The following is a 21,705-nucleotide window of genomic DNA, read 5'->3' as shown; positions in this document are numbered from 1 at the left end:
AACAGGGCATACAGAAGGAATAAAAGTGAATGTGAAAAATATAGATTAACAATCTGATCCTTTCTTTATGTTGGGGTAGGCAGTGCTGGGGTTTGACTTGAGGACCTTGTGCTTGCTAGGCTGGTGCTCTACCATGTAAGCCATGGCCCCAGTTCCTTTTGCTTTTGTTGTATTTCAGATAGGGTCTTGTGCTTTGCACATGTGACTCCTTACATCGCCCTTGTAGCTGGGACACCCGGGTTTTTTGCTGAGAGGAGTATCACTAATGTTTTACCTGGCTGGCTTTGAACCATGATCCTCCTAATCGCTGCCTTCTGAGTAGCTAGAATTACAGGCATAAGCCATCACATCCAACCCAGTAACATTTCCTTTAAAAAATTCCACCTATGTACTTTTTACAAACGAAACATGAAATTTTTCTTCAGCTGGCTTAGTTTTGTTACACTATCATAATTCTGTCCGTAGTGTTTGTGTACTTAGTGTGCCTGACACAGTAGATGTTCACAAATGGCTGAATCAACAAATGTCACACAAGTCAGAATGCAAGGTTCTTGGAGATCTTCAGAGGCGTGTTGTTATTTCATCAGCTGCTGTCCTGAGGCTGAGAGGTATTTTATGTTAGTCTAGAGAAGTCTTTCTGATCCCATAAAATTCATCACTTGACCATGTACTTGTACGAAGTGTTTCAGTCCTGGAGCTTCATGGACCTCGCACAGAGCTCTGCCTTTGAGGGTTGTCACTGTGAGTCCTTTCCCGAGAGCTGCATTCCTTCTTGGAGAATCTAAACGCTGACTCTGCTAAAATCTGATTCCCTGTTTTCCTGACTTTGGTGACATTTTCTCATGTCAATTTCATAACGTCAGGACCAATTTTCTTACAGAGGCTAGTCGTCAGCTGTTTGGAGCATTAATACGCTGAGTGACTATGTTGGCAGAAAAATCTATTTTAAAAGACCACAAAAAATAGAACTCAAAGAAAACTGTAAAATACAGCGAGTTCTTATCTATTTATTTCATTTAAAGAAAACAAGGCTGGAGAAGAAGGTCTGAAGCTTCAGAATCGCGCTGTGCCTTGCTTCCCCAGGAGCTAACAGGGCTATAGCTCTATAGCTAGGCTTATGCGAAAAAACAAAAAACAGTTCCCTTTGTCTCTAAAAATATTGTTCTGTGGCCTTCTTCTCCATTATTCTTACAATAGGCAATTGTAATTAAATTTTTTAATTGTGTTTTTATCAAAATAAGACATGCATGGAGTTGTTTTCTTTAATTAAGATATCTATAAACCAACACTCCCATGCCTCAGTTCCTGAGTTGGATTTCTCAGAAGCAATTTCTTCACTTCCTTAAGCTGTTTCTTCTGATAGTATCTATCTAATTTTAAATGCTGATTTTTTTCAGGTTTAGATACTGTTTGTTGAGCTTCAGATATGAAAGAAGAACACTGGAACTCTTATGAGATCACTCTACCCTTCAATGTCCTCCTCCTCCATCCTCTCAATATACTTATAATTTTCAATAAAATCATTCATCAGTGCTATAGTTTTATGGTTATGAACATATTACTCATTGCTAAGCAAAATTTTCCTACAATTGTGTTTTCTTTTTCCCCTTGGAGTTAATATTTGCTTCATTTTTTATTTGCTGTTTTTTTTAATGTTATAATCATAAATTCTCAAACTTTCCATAAAACTCTAAAACTGGCAACACTATCTTTATACTATTTGCTACTTGCAAAACACAGCAGGTCATCAATTACTTCTAATTTGTGTCTACCCTCCTCCATCCAATCTAGATGGTTTGATTGGGCCTACGGCAGTCGTGACATCACAAGATTCCCTTTTGCTTCACCCCTGTCCCCCCAGACCGTCTTGATTTTATTCTGTTCTTGTTTTCCTGCATAATATCATCTTGTCACTTCTGAGAGATGGCGCATGGAAATTGTTAAGCAATTCTTTTGAACTCTTGAATGTCTAAAAATGTGTTTGTGTCACCTTTGTACTCGGGTAGGTTAGCAGGATATGGATCCTAATTTTTTTCTCACCATCCTGAAGGTATCATTCCATCGTCTCTTAGTTCCCAATGTCTTTCAAAGGAAGTGTTATGTTATTCTGATTCTTTAAATAGAACCAGCCTTTTATCTCTGGGAGCTTTTTGGTCTTTGTTTATCCCTGATTTTTAAAAAAATTCATACTGACATTTTGGTTGAAACCTTTCTTATTCATTTTTCTGGGCTAATAATATCAATTTTAGGAATTCTTTTTGTATTTTTTATTAGCCAAATCTCCTTTCCTTCATTTTTTTTTTTTTTTTGGTGTTTTCTCATTATGTGGATGTGGGATTTTGAATTAATCATGTAATTTCCAGAATTTTTTCCTTGTTTTCTTTTTCTTGTCATTATTATTTTCTGGAAGATATTCTTCAATTTATCCTCTTGCCCTTATGATATTTTTAATTTTGTCTGATATTTTAAGTATAGCCCTACATTTAATTACCAGAAATTCTTAATTGCTTTCTGTGTCTTTCTTATTGTACCTTTTAATGGAATTAATATCTTCTCCTAGCTCTTTGAGGATATTAAACAAGTGTTTTAAAGTTTTTTTCAACTTTCTGCACTGTCTCATTTTTACTGAATTTTTTTTCTGTCTTTTTGTTGGTACCTGCCTTTCATGTTAGAGATTTTCCTGAAAGTATATGACTTCTTGGATGTCAGTTTCTACTAAGAAGCTATTTAGAATGTGTCTGGACAGGCAGGACATAGCTACAGGGCTTTCATGCTAGTTTCACAGCCAAAGCCCAGCTGTTTCAGGAGACTTTTTTCAAATGTCAGTATATGTAAATCTTCCCCTCATCCTCCACTCAGTCTTTTCATATCTCAAGAGAGTAATTCTCTATATTCCAGCCTTGGGGAATATGCCTAGTTATCCACATTTTTGAAGGTGAGTCATGGAAAAGTGGTAGGTGTTTCAATATTTAATAGATAGGTTTTCAAATTTAATTTCTGATTTATATGCAATAGGGTTTTGTGTATAATTTTGTGAGTTTTGACAAATGAAAAAAGTCATAAATCAGCATCCCAATCAAGAAACAGAACAGCCCTGCCTTCTTCCCAACTTTTCCTGCTTGCCCTGTGTTTTCAACTTCTCTACACATTTATCACTGTCAGTTACCGATCTCCTCCTTAATCCCTGAAGTTTCTCTTTTCCAGATTACCATATACATGCAATCCTTGTTCTTTCTTTTTGCTTCTGCTTATTTTCACTTGGCATAATGCACTTGAGGTTCATCCATCCTATTTCATCTATCAGCAGTTCATTCCCTCATTGTAATATTCTATTACATAGATGTATCACAGATTGTTCACCCATTCCCCCATGGAAGAACATATGGATTAGTTCCAGTATTTAGTGATTGTGAATAAAGCTACCATGAATAGTTGCATACAGGCCTTTGTATGAAAATTAATTTCTTTTTCAATCCTATCCTCAGAAGAGAGATTGCTAGGTCATTTGGTAAATGTTCATAGTTTTTCTTTAACTTTGTAAGAAATGCATTATTTTCCAAAGTGGCTGTGTCATTTTGCATCATTATTAGCAGTGTATGGACAGTCTGGTTCCAACCTCATCATTAGATATTGTTACTCTATCTTGACCAGTTGATATTATTAGGACTTGTGTCTTCAGCTTTGTTACAATTTGTCAAAATTCTTTTGGTTTGTTACTTTGCTTTTCCATGCAAATTTTAGAACCAGCATGTTGCTCTCTCCAAGAATTCTGAAATTTGGTCAGATTTAGTATAGGTGAGACTGGGTCCCTGGTGGAGGAACATAGGTAATTGGAAGATGCTTCTTCAAGAATTCAAGAAATAGTCAAGGAAACTTTGCAGAGATGTCCCATTTAGCATATATTTATCCAATAGATTCTGACTGGAGACTTCTGCTTCAGTCAAGGTGGAGTAACACACTGTACTTTCATGGCAGGAACAACTAAAATATTGGAAATAATGTACTGAACAGTGGTTTTCAAGATAGTGCATATCAACCAATAAAGAAAAGTTTCCCTTAAGAAATGGGAAAGAAATAAGGTGAGAGTTATGATTGCCCCCAAGTGATTGCTTCTATTGCATTTCCAGGTCTCATTAGAGAGAGAAAACTCAGATTAAGCCCAAAAGTCTTCCTGAATTGAGGTGAGGCAGCCAGAAAGCAGAGGATGAAAAGTCTGCTATATTTTGGGGACAGAATGCTAGAGAGGACAGTGCTGCACAAAGACAGAACTCTAGAGATCACTTGGCAGTGTGTTTTGAGTATTCTTCAGCATAATGGCTCACACATGCATTTGAGAAAACTATAGGAGGCAGAGGAAAGGAACACTTAAGAAGATTAGAGTGAATGGTATCCAATGTTCACACAGCCTGAAGCAGCACATGTCGTCACCAGCCAAAACATCATTCTGGGGGCATCCAGTAGAAAACTCTGAAAGGTTTTACCTAAGAAGTGGGGAACTATTTAGCCTTAAACTACACTACTTGGGAACTGGCTAACATATAAGAAAAACTAGATTCGAATAATCACATAGTTTCACAAAAACTTAGCCATATCCAAGAACAAAGCTCAAGCAGACTTTAGGAAGACAAAAATATCTGGCACCCAACAAAATAAAATTCTTAACACCTGGCATCCAATAAAAATCTAGAAGGCATACAGGTGATTTGTAATAGGGATAAGAACTCAATCAAAATGGACCCAGCACTGTAAACAGATGTCAGAATTAGCAATGATAGTAAGATAGTTATTCCAGGTGTTCACAAAGCTCGAGGAAAGACTGAACAAGTTAGACAGTGATATGATATCAATAAAGCTCCACATTTATAGAGATGATAACTAAAATATCAGAGATGAAAAGGTTTGCCAGATAGGATTGTTGGCCAATTACATATTGTAGAAGAAATAATTAGTAAACTTGATGACATAGCAATAGAAACAATGCAAAATGAAAAACTGAAAAAGACCACAAATACAAGACGTAAAAGTAAAGCAACTTGTTGATATGTGGGCTTGCTCAGTCACCTGGTGTATGTGAACCTGAAATCTATAGACAAAAAACAGAGAGGCTAAGACAGAAAAAAAATTTGGGTAATAGCTGACATTTTTTTCAAAGTTAATAAAAACTGGAAACCTACAGATTAGAGATAATTAATGAACTTTAAGCATGGAAGACGGGAAAGAAGCAGTGTCAATGTCCATCATAACCACTTCTCCAAACAGAAAAAGGAGTGAGAGAAAAAAGGTCACGAGGTGGAGAAGAATGAAGACAAGGCCACAGCAGATTTTCAACAGAAACAATACAAGTAAGAAGATAGTGGGAATCTCTAAAGCACTCAAAGAAAAGTGAGATTTTTTTTTTTTTTGTGGCACTGGACTTTGAACTCAGGACCTTGAGCTTGGTAGGCAAGCACTCTATCACTTGAGTCATACCCCTGCCCTTTATGCTTTAGTTATTTTTCATATGGGGTCTCAAGCTTTCTGCCCCAGCGGGCCTCATCTCGTGATCCTACCTGTGCTTTCTGCTTAGCCAAGATTACAGACATTTGTCACAATGCCTGTCTTGTTTGTTGAGTTGGAATCTCACTAATCTTTTCTTAGGTTGGACTTTAACCCTGATCTTTCTATCTCCACCTCCTGAGTAACTGGGCTTACAGACATGAACCACCACACCCAGATGGGGGGTATCACTAACTTTTAGCCAAAGCTGTTGTCCAACCACAAATCCTCCAAATCGCTGCCTCCTGAATAGCTGGGATTACAGGCATGAGTCATTGGTCTCAACCCTTAATGGAGAATTTTATACCCACTAAAAGCATCTTTTAAATACAAATTTGAAATAAAGACTTTTTCAGACATACAAGAGCTAAGAATTCATCAGCACTATAGACACCCTATAAGAAATGTTAATGGATGTCCTTTACACAGATTGAAAATGCTGGTGGAGACAAGAATGTTCATAAAGCATGAGAAATAGTAATTGTTGTGTGTTTTTAAGGGACCTTTTATATTTCATTTAAACATATAGGAAACATTTATTGAAGTGTCTGCAAAGAACAACTATTAACAGCCCAAATAATAACAATGTATTGTAGAGTTGAACTCATGTTGCAATAAAAAGTATGACAACAGCCCAATAGACAGGAACTCTAAAGTGGAAGAACCATTGCTAGGTGCTTTTGCAACATGTCAGGCAGTGTAACATCACTTGAAGTTTAAAAGTAAAGATGTATTCTATAATGAGTGAAAGATGAATATGAAAAACCCTAGAGCAGTTACTAAAGTAACAAGACAGAGTCATATCTAATAAGTCAACAAAGGAGATAAAACAGAACTATAAAATGTCCAATTCATTCAGAAGAATGTAAAGAAAGGAGAAAAGAACAAAGGACAAAAGAAACAAACAACAATTGGTAGGTTTAAGTCTGACCACATAATTAGTCAGAAAATCAAATGGGTTGAATATCCTAATTAAAAGGCAGAGATCCTTAAGTTGGTTAAAAAGTAAGACCCAGCTATCTACAGGCTGTCTGCATGTGCATGTGTACACAAAAACTGGCTATAAGTAAAAGAATGAGGAGGCATATACTATGCTAATAAGTTCAAGGAAAATTGAAGTAGATATATTAATGTCAGCCAAAGTAGACTCCAGAGCAAAGAATATTATGTTGGAAAAATAAGATTAGCTCATAATGATAAAGACTTCAATTCATCAAGAAGTACCTAATAAAAGAGCCTTAAATATATGGAGAAAAAAGTAGTACAACTACAAAGAGAGGAAGAAAAATACATAAATGTCACCATAAAGGTAAATGTAGTTGATAAAACAGGTAGAATATTGGCAAAAATGAAGATTTGTAAAACAACACAAATCCACTTGATCTAAATGATATTTATTGAATACTCTATTGAATAGCAGCACAATAGATATTCCTTTCAAATGCACGTGGAATATTTGCCAAGGTAAACCATGTTTTGGATCAGAAAAGTCTCAACAAAATCTCTCGCCTCAGTGGAATTTAGCTGGAAATGAGTAACAAACAGTCTCTGGGAAATTCCTGAGGATTTAGAAATCACACATCACACTTTAAAACACCATGGGTAAATCAAAAGATCAAAGAGATGCTAGAGGGTTGGTGGAGTGGCCCAAGTGGTAGAGTGCCTGCCTAGCAAGGATGAGGCCCTGAGTTTAAAACCTACTACCGCAAAAAAGATTTTAGAAAATATTTTGTACTAGATGAAAACAAAAATATAGTATAAAAATTTGTCAATACTATTAAAGTAATAATTAGGTGGAAATTTATACTACCAAATATAGTACTGTATTAGCAAATAATAAAAGAGATCTTAAATTATTGACCTCAATTTCTATCTTAAGAAACTAGAAAAAGAAGAGCAAATTAAACTCAAAGGAAGATAGGACAATAAAGGAATAGAAAACAGAAAAAATAAGTAAATGAAACCCAAAGCTGTTTATTTGAACAGCCTGCTAATGCTAAGCATCTAGCCATGTTTATTATCAGAAACAAAAAGGAGAAGACATACAAGTTACCAATATCAGGAATAAAAGATGTAACATAACTACAGATTCTACAGATACTAAATGAATAATAGAGATGTTTTGTGAACTTTATGCCAATACATAAGACAACTTTGAGGAAATGAATAAACTCTTGGAAAGACCAAAAGTACTAAAGCTCACTCAAGAAGAAGTAGATAACCCAAATAGTCCTATAGTTATCAAAGTAATCAAATGCATAGTTAAAATCTTCCTGAAACAGAAAACTCTAGGTTCAGATTATTTCATTGGTAAATTTTACCAAAAACTTAATAAAAAAGCAATGCCTATTGTAAACAAACTCTTCTAGAAAGCTGTAGTATAGAGCAGACTCTAGCTCGTTCTATGTGGACAATACTCTTCTACCACAACTAGACAAATATAATGGAAGAAAAGAGAACTTCTAAGCAATATCTCTTACAAACATAGATGCAAAATCCTTAAGCAAACTTTAGCAAATGCACAGACTGTCCCTGAGTTAGGATGGCCACATTAACAGTTTTTCAACTTTACAATGGTGTGAAATTGATGCACCTTAAAAGGAACTTGCACTTAGAATTTTGAATTTTGATCTTTCCCTTGGTTAATGATATGATCAAGTGAGGTTAATATCAGGAATGTAGAGTGGTTTAATATTTGAAAATCTATCAACATAATTCATCTTAGTAACAAACTAAAAATGAAACACTCATGTATTGCTACACACAGAAAAAATATTTTAAAAATCCAAATCCATTCCTGATTAATTGTTTTCCTCATATTAATAAGTGCCTTATATGAAAATTCTATGCCTGACATCATACTTAATGGTGAAACACTGAATGCTTTCCCTCTAAGATAAGAAGAACACTAAGAATGTCCACTCTCACCACTTCTGTTCATCATTACACAGAGTTTCTAACCTGTGCAAGCAAGCCAGAAAAAGAAATAAAGGATATCAATATCAGAGTGGAAGAAATAGAAACTATTTTATTCATAGATCACCTGATTTGTCTTAGGGCAATGGCTGATGGAAGTGTATAAGAATGTGCAATGTATAACGAATAATTAAGTTTAGAGAAGTTGAAAGATACAACATCAATGTACAAAAGCCAATGTAGTTCATTATATGAGCAATGAGCTATCTTTTTTTTTTTTACCTTACCTTCATTAACTCTGCATGTGCAGAAATGGAAGTACAAATCATATCATTTATAACAGTGCCAAAATTATGAAATATCTGGGATAAATCTGACAAGCAATATGCCAGATCTGTACATTGAAAACTACAAACTATGCTGGGGGAAGTTTTAAGAGACCCAAATAGCAGGAGAGAGATACTGTGCTCCTGGGGCAGAAGACTGAAATTCGTTAAGATATCAATTGTCTCCAGTTTGATTTATAGACTGGACAGAGTGTCAAACGGAAAAAGAAGGTCAAAGCTAATGTCCCACCATGGCTTCTAAATCACAGCAGTCCCCGGCTTGAGGACCAGTCGTGGCTACTGCTACTGCTGAGGTACATGCCGGTCTTGATCCCCCGGCTGCTGGTCATTCAACTTGCCTTCAACTGCTCCTGCGGTCAGCACTGATTCCACCCGCAGAGACTTTTCCTAACACTCAGCTTCTAAACGCTTAAAGTCTTTGCCATCACTCTCTCCAGTAAAATAAAAGCCACACACACACAGATTACTTCTCATATTTCTCACTTCTGGACTAAAGTCCCCTGTGAGGAAGAGACCAGGGGTACCAAGTTATCTGCCTGTGTTCTGCTGGAAAAGAAGTGAGATAGCTATACTCTTAGTATTGAAAGTTGGCACTTACTCGGATTATAATGGGGTTAAAAAATGTTGGGCAGTCACAAATATGACATACTTCTTCAGTAAGCTTAACACTAAAAATCTTTAACGTGAAATAGCAGGACTTCAACAGGATTTTTTTTAAGAAATAAAAACTCCCTAAATTGATATTGTAGGAGTCCTTTCATTGCTTCTCAAGTCAAGAAGCGCCTGTTCTTAAACCAGGGTGTTTGTCCATTTCCATTTCCTTCAGATTCACTTGAAAAATAGTTCCAGAAATGTACGTGCAGGTCACAGTCAGGAATACACAATACAAAACCAAACCAAAACAAAAAATAGCCTGAGAGACACAGAAAGCCTTTAGAAAAAGTCTAAGGGGGAAATTATCCATTTCCTCTGCCCTAACTTGGGTTGGTTTCCAGGGAGTCCCAGAGAAATGGAGGACAGGGACCACAAAGAGGCGTGGACACCTCCCTATTGGTGTAGATACCTCCTACAGGTGTCTCAAGAAGTGTTAGTGCCTGGGCTCTGGCTTTCCCCCTTGCTTGGTTTCTTGAAGGTTTTCTTTCTTTTTGAGATAAATAATTTTTTAAAATTTCAAAAGTTCCAGAAAAAAAAATTTCAGACATCAGCATCATTGTTACTATTGCTGTTATAATTTAAGGCTTACTGGCAGTCTTGTGGAACAAACAAGTAAGTAAGCTTTGAAGGAATAGCTTCATAGGTGTCTTGAGTTTTTGAAAGAATGTTTCTTTTATGTAGCTTTATGTGGGTACAGTCTAAAAATATGCAGTCTTTCTCTAGGCTACCACAGAGAGCTGGGATTCATAAAGAGACTCTTTCTCAGCACACAGAGACACACACATTCAGATGGTAATAATATAATTGTTATATATATTTTATATAATTTTTGCATATATACATCATATGTAATTTATACATATTATAAACATCATAGATTATGTAATATAACATAACATATAATATGATAATATATGTTTATGTATTAATATCGTATATAATATTAATACATAATAATATATAATAATTCTGTACCATATTCAATTGCTTGGCTTTAGTCCTCTACCTAAAAAGCATTTGTCTTAGACTGTTCCTGCTGCTATAACAAAATTCCTCAACTGGGTAATTTATAAAGAACAGAAATCAAGTTCTTCCAGTTCTGGAGACCAGGATGTACAAAATCTAGGTGCTGGCAGATTCAGTGACTGCTGTGGGCTTGCTCTTTGCTTCCAAGATGGTACCTGCTCTGTCCTCCCATGGAAGAAGGGCAGAAAGGGGCCAAACAATCTCCCTCCCACCCTTTCATAAGTGCAGAGCCTTCATGACCCAATCATGTGCAAGCCCCTCTCCCTTTGTCGATAGGATGCATGGAGGATTAAGTTTTTCACTTGAACTTCCAAACCAAAGCAGCATTCTTCACCCACCCTATAGAGTCCAGAGTCTCCATACAGAGGCCTCTTATGGGGGTGGGGAGCTCCACTCACATGCTTTTCTCTCCTCACACGCAGGACTTTCCATTCCTGCCTTTCCCTCCTCCCTCCTCTGTCCTCCTTATTCCTGGATCTGTGAAAGTCATCACTTCTGGGTTCTGGGCTCCTGGCAGTGACAGGATCTCTCCCAGGCCGCACTAACTCACCAGGCCCTTTCCCTTTTGCTTCTGCCTGCACAATTGCAGTAAAAGAGCAAAAACACTGCCACAGCTCTCACTTTGGTTCCTTGTTTCCTTCTATCTGGCTTCCTATCTGGCTCAGGAACCGAACACCAAGTTCCTTCTGAACTGCTGTTGCTGCTGGCCTGGTCCCAGTGGACTCTCAGTTCTCTGGGGTGCTGGAGAGGCAGACTCCCTCCCTCATGGATTCACATACCATTGTTGAGGCTCTGAGAAGGGATGTTTTCTTGGATTAGTGTCTTGGGGTCTCAGGAAATGGATCTTTCAGTTTCACTGCTGGTCTTCTGTCTTCTGGACTCTGACAAAGGCAACTAGGGATGAAAGGATAGACATTTATTGCTCTCAAGAAATTACCCCTTTCCTGGTACAACACAGCATCATTCACTTCCCTCTCTTTGGGAATAAGGCAAATGTGTAAAATCTTTCTTGGCCACGGGTCTGTTCAATCTCCATCCTATCCATAATTGGAGAGGCCGACCCTTCCCAATGGTCCTTTACCTAAGATGCTGGATTTGAGGCTACGTTTGCTAATTCACATGTTTACACACACTTTAGATAGCAGAAGTGTGGCAAGAATCATCTCCCAGTCAGCTTTGGCTATTTCAGCTGGCAGGGAAGGTCATAGAAATTATAATCGTTCTGTATTGTAAGCCTCTTGCTTTCCAGATGTGGAGAAACAGGTGCAGCAATGCAGCACAGGTGGGGTGTGATTGTAAACTCATAGCTCCAGTGGTGGGCAGTAAGGTCATGGCTGGCCTGGCAGTTCAGGTCTGGATTTTTTGAATGCTGTGTCTGGAAATTTAGGTTAGAGCATTTTTTTTTAGACTTTCCAATGATTTTGTGAGCACCCAATTGCAGACATATATCACTGCATTCTTAAAATACTCAGAGTAAATTCTGTTTTTTGTACTGATTCTTGACCCATAGACCACCATCCTAGTAGACCTCTGCCGAGTAAGCTATATTCAACCTGGAATACGTCTCCCCTCTTCTGAACCTTACCCACCCCACTTCTCTATAAATATTTCTCCTCGGTTATATTTTTTACTGCCCAGCAATAAAAATAGTGCATATCTTCTGATGGTTTTTTAAGCAGGAAGATGTGTCGTTTAAAACTTCAGAAGTAGTTGCTAGAGAACAGTTCTGGCCTCTGAATACTTGTCCTTTTATCATTTTAATGGGTACTCCTGGAAGGCATTTGAACTTGCCTTTCTCATTTACCATGGTCTTTTACACACAAATCTGAGGATTAGTTCATGACAGCTTTTTTTTTTTCTTTTTTTTTTTAAAGCAACTGCAAATGAAGACATACATGCCAATGATTACTTTGGCGGACTGGATAACATTTCAAATGACAATGTCTTCCAAGGTGAGCTCCTGTGCTGTAAAAATCAATGGGTCTTGCTGTGCAGGATAGAAAGAGGAGCAGGATGGCTGAGTGCAGACTTGGCACCTTTGCCAGGCTTTTGCCTCTGTGGCCAGCCAGCACTTCTTCCCAGGAACTCCCTCAGGAGTTTCTGCTGCAGTGTCAAAAGAGTTTTACTACATGGTGCTATATCCAATTAATTCAGAAGACTGAACGTACTGCCTGATATGTTAGAATTTTTGACTGCAGAAGTCTCTGGCCAAGGTTTCCACTCTGGCATATTAAAATAACATGACTGCATCAGAAGAAAACCCCCAGGCAAAAAAAGCAAAGAAGGCAAGGAACTCCCTCTTCTTAGGTAGTAAAGTGGTGTGAAGGTTTCAATTTTATGTAGTACTGCTCTTTTAACACTCCATATTTTCAAATGGCATGGACATTTTGACCATGTAACCTGTCTGCTCAATGATTTAAACTGCAGCACTAACTTAATCACCTCAAGCTGGCAAGCTCATTGCAGGAAGAGACCAGCAAGAGTATTTACTCACTGCCTTTCCAGTGATGTCTTTGTTCTTTCCTCTGAGTTGGAAAATGAGAGGCAGTTCACTGTTCGTTCAACAAAGCCAAGGCTGAGCCAGGAACGGTGGACCCACAGCTACTCAGGAATCTGAGGCAGAAGGACTGCAAGTTCAAGGCCAGCTTGGGGGGTAACATAACAAGCCCTGTCTCAAAAAAAAAAAAAAAAAAGCCAAGGCTAATATTCTGATTGCTGTTTAATCAGACAAGAAAAGCTCAGCCTGCTTATAACTGCAGTCATGCTTTGCCCCCCAATTTCCTGGGAGTAGGGAGTGCTAGAGTGTAAAATGCAAGCTGTCTTGTATGTGGGGGCAGATTATACATTCTTATCTTGTTTAAATTGCTCTTTGCGGACACATATATTTTAACCATCCTTAATGTTGGCTGAGTTTGGGGTGGAAAAGACTGAAAAGAGGATTCCTTTGAATAGTTTGCAGCATGACTACAACTTAAGTAGCACCCTGCCATTTCTGAATCTCAGAGGTGGGTGGGAGAGAGCTGCAGGTGCATCGCTTGCCAGAATATATAGTAACATATTTTTGGAAGATTGTATAATGTAGTGCCCATTATAGCATACGTTTCATGAGATAATTATGAAGCACTAAAGCAAATCAGCATACTAAACTGGCTGAATGTGCTAACATTCTAATTTTGTATGGAGGGTGATTACTGTTATTATTATTTATAGGGTGCGGTAAGTATACATAGTACTTTATAAACACGTGGGCAGACAAGGGCTCTGCCCAGAGATGCCTAAGTTCTAATCATCTGAATTAGACAATATAAATGAAAAAAACCCTACTCTGTGAAAAAGTGGGGAGAGACCAGCCAGAAAATTGTGTTAAAGAAATGCTTATAAAGGAATGATGGATAAGAGCAAATGCTCTTTTAGACTTAAGTTGAAATTGCTCTGTACAAGGCAAGAAGAATCAGAGTCATGAGGCTGGCTGCTCGTGGCTCACTCTAGTAATCTGAGTTACTTGGGAGGCAGAGATCTGGAGGATCTTGATTCAAGGCCAGCCTGGGCAAAAAAATTTGAGAGATCCCATCCCAACCAACAGTTGGGCACAGTGGTGCACCCCTATGGGAAGGGTACATAGGAGACCCTTTCTCCAAAATAACCATAGTAAAAAGAGCTGGAGGTGTGGCTCAAGTGGTAGAGCCCCTGTCTAGCAAGTACAAAGCCCTGAGTTCAAAACCCCAGAACTGAAAAAAATAAAAAAGCAACTCTGAGCAGTGTAACTAAACCCGCTTAAAAACACCTCCTAGAAGGATGAATGTAGTAGAAATATTATGTTCTCATGTATGAAAATGGAAAAATGAGACCCATTGAAACTATTCCAGGAGTCGGGGTAGGGAGGAGTGAAGGAGAATGAGGGGGTGAATTCAAGTGTGATGTATTGTAAAAACTTTTGTAAAGGTCTCAATGTACCCCCAGCACAACAATATGATAATAAAGGTTTTCTAAAATGTAAATAAAAATAAAAGTACCTCCTGGAGTCTTTAAAGAAATTTTAACTGGTTCTTATGAATTCTGTTCTCCTTAACTTGTTCAAGTAGATTCCAGCTTCCCAGATCACAACTCCTAGGGAATTCAAGGAAAAGCGGGGAGTGGAAGGGTACCAGACTGTAGGCTCAAGAACCAAGTCTGATAAGTTCTGGACTTTCTAAATCTGCTCTCTTGACTAGGACTTTTCTTGCTTTCATACCAGTAGGCTAGGGGAGTGGAATGGAAACTTCCTAACTTACGGCATTCTTTTCATGTGGGAGCAGCCTTATAAAACTTACCCTTTAAGGAAGCCCTTCCCCAAACTTGAACTGGAAATGACAATGTATTGTCTCTGAGTTCATTAGGTTTGATGATATAACAAAGATGTTCCTTGAAAATGAAGTCCATTTAAGAGCCTGTTCTACAAATCACAACAGGCAGATCCAGGGAAGGGTCTGTTTTAACTTGAATTTGTAAGTCTGTGCTGCACTGTAATTACAGCATATGAACACATGTATAAAAGTAAAATGTCATCATTTTTAATGTAATAACAGCAGCCAAATCTAACTCTCTTCATAAAATTATTGCTAATCCATAAGGCATTTGGTTATCTAATTGCCTCCTCATTTCCATTTTAGTATCAAATGTAACTAAATAACCTTTGGGAATAACATTTCTAAATGTACTATGTCATGTTTTTGTTTTGGTGATGACATTTTTGAAATTTGAATGCTTCAATTTAGAACTTTAAGTTAAGAAGTTGGTCACTTAGATTTTGTTTTAGGGTTAACAGGATTAGAAGGCACTACACAAATAATTCAAATACAAAGCTTTTAATATTTCATGAAGTATAAAATATTAAGAGCAAATCTAAGTCCTGAAAGGAGTTTCCCAGAAAATTCCAGAGTTTTATACTAAATTTGCTATGCTCTGAAAAATAAGTGTTTAAAAATTTTTGATCAGATTTTTATATCATGAGCTAACGTAGCATCCTTTTAAATATTTTTCCAGACACATCTACATAATTGAATAGGCTGATGAAAATCATTTTGTTCAGAATGTATATGTGCTATATTGCTATATGTACGTGTGTTTATCACCTATCTAGATAAATATATGTACATGTAAAAATACTCATATCCAGATATTCTAGGTACATTTCCAGAAACATATACAGATATGCTAAAGACACATGTTAACTAGTCAAATCTAAGTTCTATGTGAAAGAAATCTAAGTTCTCATTTTTATTTCTATTCTTGTCTCTTTTTTCTTTGCTTTCTTTGTTACAGAAAATGAGAAGAATGAGAAGCTTCTTAGAGAGTATTTGCCCAGGAGATAGCTTCAAGAAGGACAGAATATGATTCTCCATAATTTTGCCAAAGGGCTTCAGAGCATAAATGGCTGTGCAGTATGTGGAAAGCTACTGCTTCTTCCCCACCCCAGGAACATCTTACTCTGAATCCTAACAGAGCTCTTTTCCCTTTGGAAATCTGATCTTCTGGCTGTATGGTAGCTGTGGACTGACACTTGTGCATGTGTGTGTGTGTGTGTGCGTGTGCGTGTGCGTGTGCGTGTGTGTGTGTGTGTGTGTAGCTGACTTTCTTCCTGGTCCCTACAATGTGCCTGGACATAGGTAGCCTGTGTTTGAGAGCATAGAGACATACCATTACCATGTGGACTGGGGGCCGTATTGGCAGTGCCTGGCTCCTGGCTTTCTTCACACTGGTAGGGCAAAATCCAGGGTAGGGTAAGTTGAGCTAATAGTGTCTCTTAACTTGTTGGCAATGTTGACGTCTGACTTAAATGAGGTGCTATATTCTAACACAATGGGAAAATATTTGTACTGCACTGTGGACAGTGTCTCTGGGTTCTGAACACCAAACTTTAAAACACATAATGTCAAAAGGCAAACAGAAAAGAAGTAGGCTAAGCGCTCACCACAGGAGAACAGCAAGTGATGTTTTTACAGGCAGATTTTTCTGTCAAGGGACCAAGTGAGCCACCAGTACTTTTCCTTGTGGGATTTGGTTCTTCCTCTCTCTCCTCTGTTTTCTCTCTTCTCTACTCCATTGTTTCCACTTTATATCTATCTATCTACCTATCATCTATCTATCATTATCTATCTTTATCTCTTATCTATTATCTATCATCTCTCATCTGTCATCTATCTGTATCTATCTTCTATCTATCTATCTATCTGTCTGTCTGTCTATCATCTATCTGTATCTTTTTCACATTGATGGCAAAGGGGTCAGTTTAAAACAGGTTGTATTTTATATTTTTTAAATAAATTTTATCATATATCTGAGGCTTACAACACAATGTTATGGGGGTATGTGTAGAGAGTAAATGGCTACTATAGTGACAGATTAATATGCCTACGTCTCACATAGTTACTTTTTGTGACAAGCAGCTAAAATTGACTTATGAAACAAAATCCCTAGGACAACAATTTTATTGCCTCGTCATGGTGTACATTCCACATCTGAGCTTTTTCATCCTTCATTTCTGCTACTTTGTTTTCTTTGACAACATCTTCTCATTTCCTTTCCCCCTCCTCCACCTGTGGTAACTGCTATCTCATTCTTTCTGCAATAAGCTCTTTTTTAAAAGGTCTATTTCTTATACAATTGAGATTATGCAATATTTGTCTTTGTGTGTCTGGGTTTTTAAACTTAGTATAATATCCTCCAGGTCCATCCATGTTATAGCAAATAGATTCCCCTTTTACCAGGTTGAATAATATTCCATTGTATAAATTCCACCATTTCTTTACCCATTCATGTCAATAGACATTTGATACCTTGGGTATTGCAAACAGTGCTCGATGAACATCAGATGCAGGTATCTTTATGAGATGGTGACTTCATCTTATTTGGGTTTATACCCCGAAGGGAAATTAATGAGTCCCATGGCAGTTGCATTTTTAATATCTTCAGGAACCTCCATGCTGTTTCCCACAGTGGTTGTACCAATCTACAATCTCCCACCAATGGGATTCAAAGGTCTCCTTTATTCTACATCCTTGCCCACAGGTGAAATCTTTCATATTTTTTTTATCACAGCCATCCTAACAGCTGTGAGGTGATAGCTCATAGCAGTTTTAATTTGAATTTCCCTGATAACTGATGATGTTGACCACTTTTTCACATACCTTCTGGCAATATTTCTGTCTTATTTGGAGAAATGTTTGTTCAAGTCCTTTGCTCATTTTTTTACCTGGGCCATTTGTTTTTCTGCTATTGAGTTAGAAGAGTTCTTCGTAAATTTTAGATATGTGTTTTTGCAGGTATTTTCCCCAGTCCCTAAGTTGCCTTTTGATTTTGTTGTGCAGAATCTTTTTAAGTTGATGTAGTCTCCTTCATTTAGTTATGCTTTTGTAGTTTGAGTTTATGGTATAATCCCTCTCCCCAAATGACTGGCCAAAAATCATTGGCCAAGGTCAATGTCAAGGAGCTTTACCCCTCTGTTTTCTTCTGTACCTTTAGGTCTTATATTTAGGCATTCTGTCCATTTGGAGTTGATTTTTGCCCGTAGTGTAAGATAAGGGTTCAATTTCCCTCTTTTTGCATATGGAAAGTTTTCCCAGCAACATTTATTGAGTGGCTGTCCATTCTTCATTGTTACTGTTGGTGAACTTGTTGAAAATTAGTTAATCATCTCTGTTTGGATTTGTTTCTGGGCTCTTGATTTTGTTTCATTGGTCTATATTTCTGTTTTTCTGTCACTATCATACTTTAAAACATTTTTAAGTGTAGTCATTTTATACTTAAAAAAAATAAAACAATCCAGAAGCCTGGCATAGTGGTACGCTCCTGTAATCCTACTATGGTGGAGAGGGAAGTAGGAGGATCACAGTTCAGGGATAGCTCTGGGGTAAAAGTCCAAGAGCCTATCTAAAACATAACTAAAGTAAAAAGGATTGGGGTGTGGCTCAAGTGTTAGACTACTAAGCACAAGGTCCTGAGTTCAAACTCTAGTACCACCAAAGCAACAGTAACCACAACACACATACACACACACAAAACCCAACCCAATTCTGTCAACTCATATTTATTGAGTGCTTGCCATTTACCAGGCACTGTACTGGGTCCAAAAAAAAAGCAAGCAAAATTCCTTCCTTAAAGGGCTTATAAATTTAGAAGGAAGACAGATATGCAAACAACCAAACAACCATCCACATTAACATGTAAAAATAGTTATCCTGGAGATGCAATAAGAAATAAGGGAAGTTGTACTTAGGCCTGTCACATCAGATAGCCACTAGGTAAGGTAGACTATGTCAACTGGGTTGTCACACTTGCCAATAGAACATGGCTGACTTACTACATTGAACCCTTAGAAGCAAAATCATGACCCAGTTTAGAGGGTTCACAGCTGCCACTTAAATTCATTTTCAAATCATTCCTTTTCTTTTTTTTTTTTTTCCAAAAAAGGGGAATGCACCATTCCTGGAAGTACTGCAATACCAGGCCTATGCGTGGAGTGGACAGAGCAAGCTCATATTCCATCTCCTATTTCCAAAAATCCATTTAATATATTGTCCTCGGATAGAGGACGTATCAGATATTAAACTGATAAGAACAGATACTACACTTGATCTTAGCCAAAAGGCCAAGAAGCGATCAAATCATTCCTTTAATACTCAATGACTTGCTTATTCCCACACTATTAATCTGAATTAGCACTTTCAGGGAACAGTGACTCCTAGTGAAGAATCACTGCTTTTGAAATCTGTGTAACTAGGACCTAGTTATGTAATTCCTTCATCATGTCAGTGTGCTTTCAAATTTATACGTTAAAAAATAGGACAGTTGCAGAAGAACCTGGAGGCTGATGACCTGTGTCCTCTGATATTTCCTTGTTCTAATTAGAACATGCTGTGTCTTTGCTTATTTTAATTATATTATTTGTTTATGATATCCAACCCATGGTTAAGGATGCCTTTAGTTTTGCCTAATTAGCTAGAACTGTAATTTTCAGAAGTGGGAACTCCTAACATTGAACTTAGCCTGTTAGACCAGCATCCCACACCCGCTTCTTGTTAAGTTTCCATTGGAAGAATTAAGATTGTAACCAAACTTTCTGCTGCATACTGCAGTAACTTTAGAAAGTTATAGTTAAAAAAAAAAAGTGTTTGTGTACAGGGACTATTTTCTTCCTTTTACCTCTGTCTGTGTACGCTCCACCTTTTCTATTAAAAGTTATTTTAATGAGTAAAAGCAGCTCGGCGATTAAATAGAGTCTAGATTCAAGAAGGAAGATGTTTGTCATGAAAATCAACCGTCACTCAAAGGGGCAAAAATTTCTGGTCACTGCGGAGTGCGCCTGAGCGTGGGTGCTGGCGGTCCTCTAGGCTTGGCTGGAGCGCATTGAACATTTTGCTCCCACCTTGAGGCTGCAGGCGGCTGGCAAGCAGCACCCTGCTGGAACACTCAGCAGCAGGGAGGGGTGCGGGCAGGTGCACGGAGTTCTGCACTCTGCCCCAAAGGACAGATGCTCCAGGAACAATCTTTAGCCATCCCAGCACCATCTAAAGAGCCTGCATCTGGAGCCTCTGCAGAAAGTCTCTTCTATTTTTGGTTCCCAGGACAATTTCAGAGAGGGAGGAAGTTGGGTGGCTATGTAGGTACCTTTAGAGCGTGGGGTCCTGTGGCGCAAAGACTCAAACTGTGGCCTCACTCTGATGATCTCAAGGGACTCTTGGTCAGAGTTATCACCACCGCCTAAGTCCGGGACCCAAGGGCGGGGCCTCCGGCACTTCACGCTCAGCCTTGGCCTTGACGCCTTTCTGTTGCCGGGTGCTTTTGACAGTGACTACCCCAGGTTCACGCAAGGAGGGGAGTGGGATGGGGAAGGCCAGCTACTTTGATGTCTTCGCAACTTGTCCACGGACAGAGAGAGAGGCATCCGGAGACTCCAAACTCGGCTGTCTCTCCGGAGTGCAGGCCGAGGAGACCCTGAGAGCTCCCCAACTCCACCCGACTCGCGACTACATGAGCGTGAATAAAATTGTCCCGCGCCATCTACCCCTCTTTTCCTCCCAAATCTCCAACTCAGCTTTTGCAAAGGCGTGCTGTGCATCCTCCAACTTTGGGGAAAGTGTGCTGGTTGGTCTCCCACCACCCTCATCCTGTGGTCGCCTCCAAACTCAGCGTCCCCGGCCTCTCCGCCCCACCCTGGAAGCGAGCGCCCCCGGCTGTTCTCAGCAGCCCTTTGGCGCGGGTTTGCAGGGAGCTGCGTTTCAGGCTCCTCGCAGGATCCAGCTGCGGTTCCGATCGGTCCCCAGCCCTGCGGGGCACGGGCGCGCGTGCACATACGCGCACTCACACACCGCTCACACTCACGCGTCCTCGGTCCCTGCACCCCACCCTGGGCGCCGCTCCTCCGCGGGGTTGGGGGGAGGGGGGAGGGTAGGTGACGTCAGGACTGCAGTCCCGAGGAGAGCGGCTGGAGAGGGCTGCGCGCTCCTAGCCGAGGAAGCTGGAGGCGCACTCGGGCAGCAGCTGCTCCCGCGCTCCTCCCTCTGCTCTGCACCCGCTGTCACGCTGCCGGCCCGCGGGGGAGCCTCGCCAGCCTCCAGGTGAATTGAAAGTCGTTTCCAGGGGAGGACGGAGAGGGTGCTGCAGTCCTGCCATGCACTAAAAACTGCAAGTCGGACAGAAGCAGCCCGGCCGAGCAGGACGCGCGGCACTGAGCGCAGCGTCCCCGGGTTGCTGGTGGCGGCCACAGCTCAGCTTGCAGCCGAGAGCGGCGGCCGGAACTCCACCCCGGACTCGGACCCTGGGCGCGCTGGTTGCCAAGACCCCCCTCTGGCCGATCTTGCGCATTTCACAGCTGCGCTAGGGTGGGGAATGAGAGCGCGGTGGCCCCAGGTCGCCGCCGAGCAGCTGCTGGAGGGAGAGCGATCAGAGGCGAGGGGGCGGCAGCCTCGGCCCGAAGTAAGTGCAGCAGAAGTTTGCGTCGGTTCCTCTGCCGCTCCCCCTGCGCGAGTGGGAGGCACATATACTCCCCTCCTGCTCCGAGGAAAACCGGCGGAGACTTCCAGGGGCCCCCTCGAGCCTGAGAGGTAGTGAGCCTTTCGAGAAGGGACAAGAGCAAGAAGGGCGAAGGCACGGAGGGTCCTGGTGGGATATTGCGGGTGCCAAAGGAAGAGACCCCCAAGTGGGGTGAGGCCACGGAAAGGAAGCCTATCTTGGGGGGTCTCAATAGGGG

General features: G+C 39.7%; 1 non-coding gene across 1 annotated transcript; it reads right to left on the bottom strand.

Moving 5' to 3' along the window:
- Positions 1-18,925: 18,925 nt before the first annotated feature.
- LOC141417795 (U2 spliceosomal RNA) lies at positions 18,926-19,116 on the bottom strand. The gene has a single exon (XR_012442420.1). It is a non-coding gene; the product is annotated as a U2 spliceosomal RNA (small nuclear RNA).
- Between the last annotated feature and the right edge of the window lie 2,589 nt (positions 19,117-21,705).

The sequence above is a fragment of the Castor canadensis genome, chromosome 15 (genome assembly GCF_047511655.1).
Source record: "Castor canadensis chromosome 15, mCasCan1.hap1v2, whole genome shotgun sequence".
Lineage (NCBI taxonomy): Eukaryota > Metazoa > Chordata > Mammalia > Rodentia > Castoridae > Castor > Castor canadensis.
Note: the sequence above shows the minus strand (reverse complement) of the source record. Positions and strands in the feature narration are given on the sequence as shown.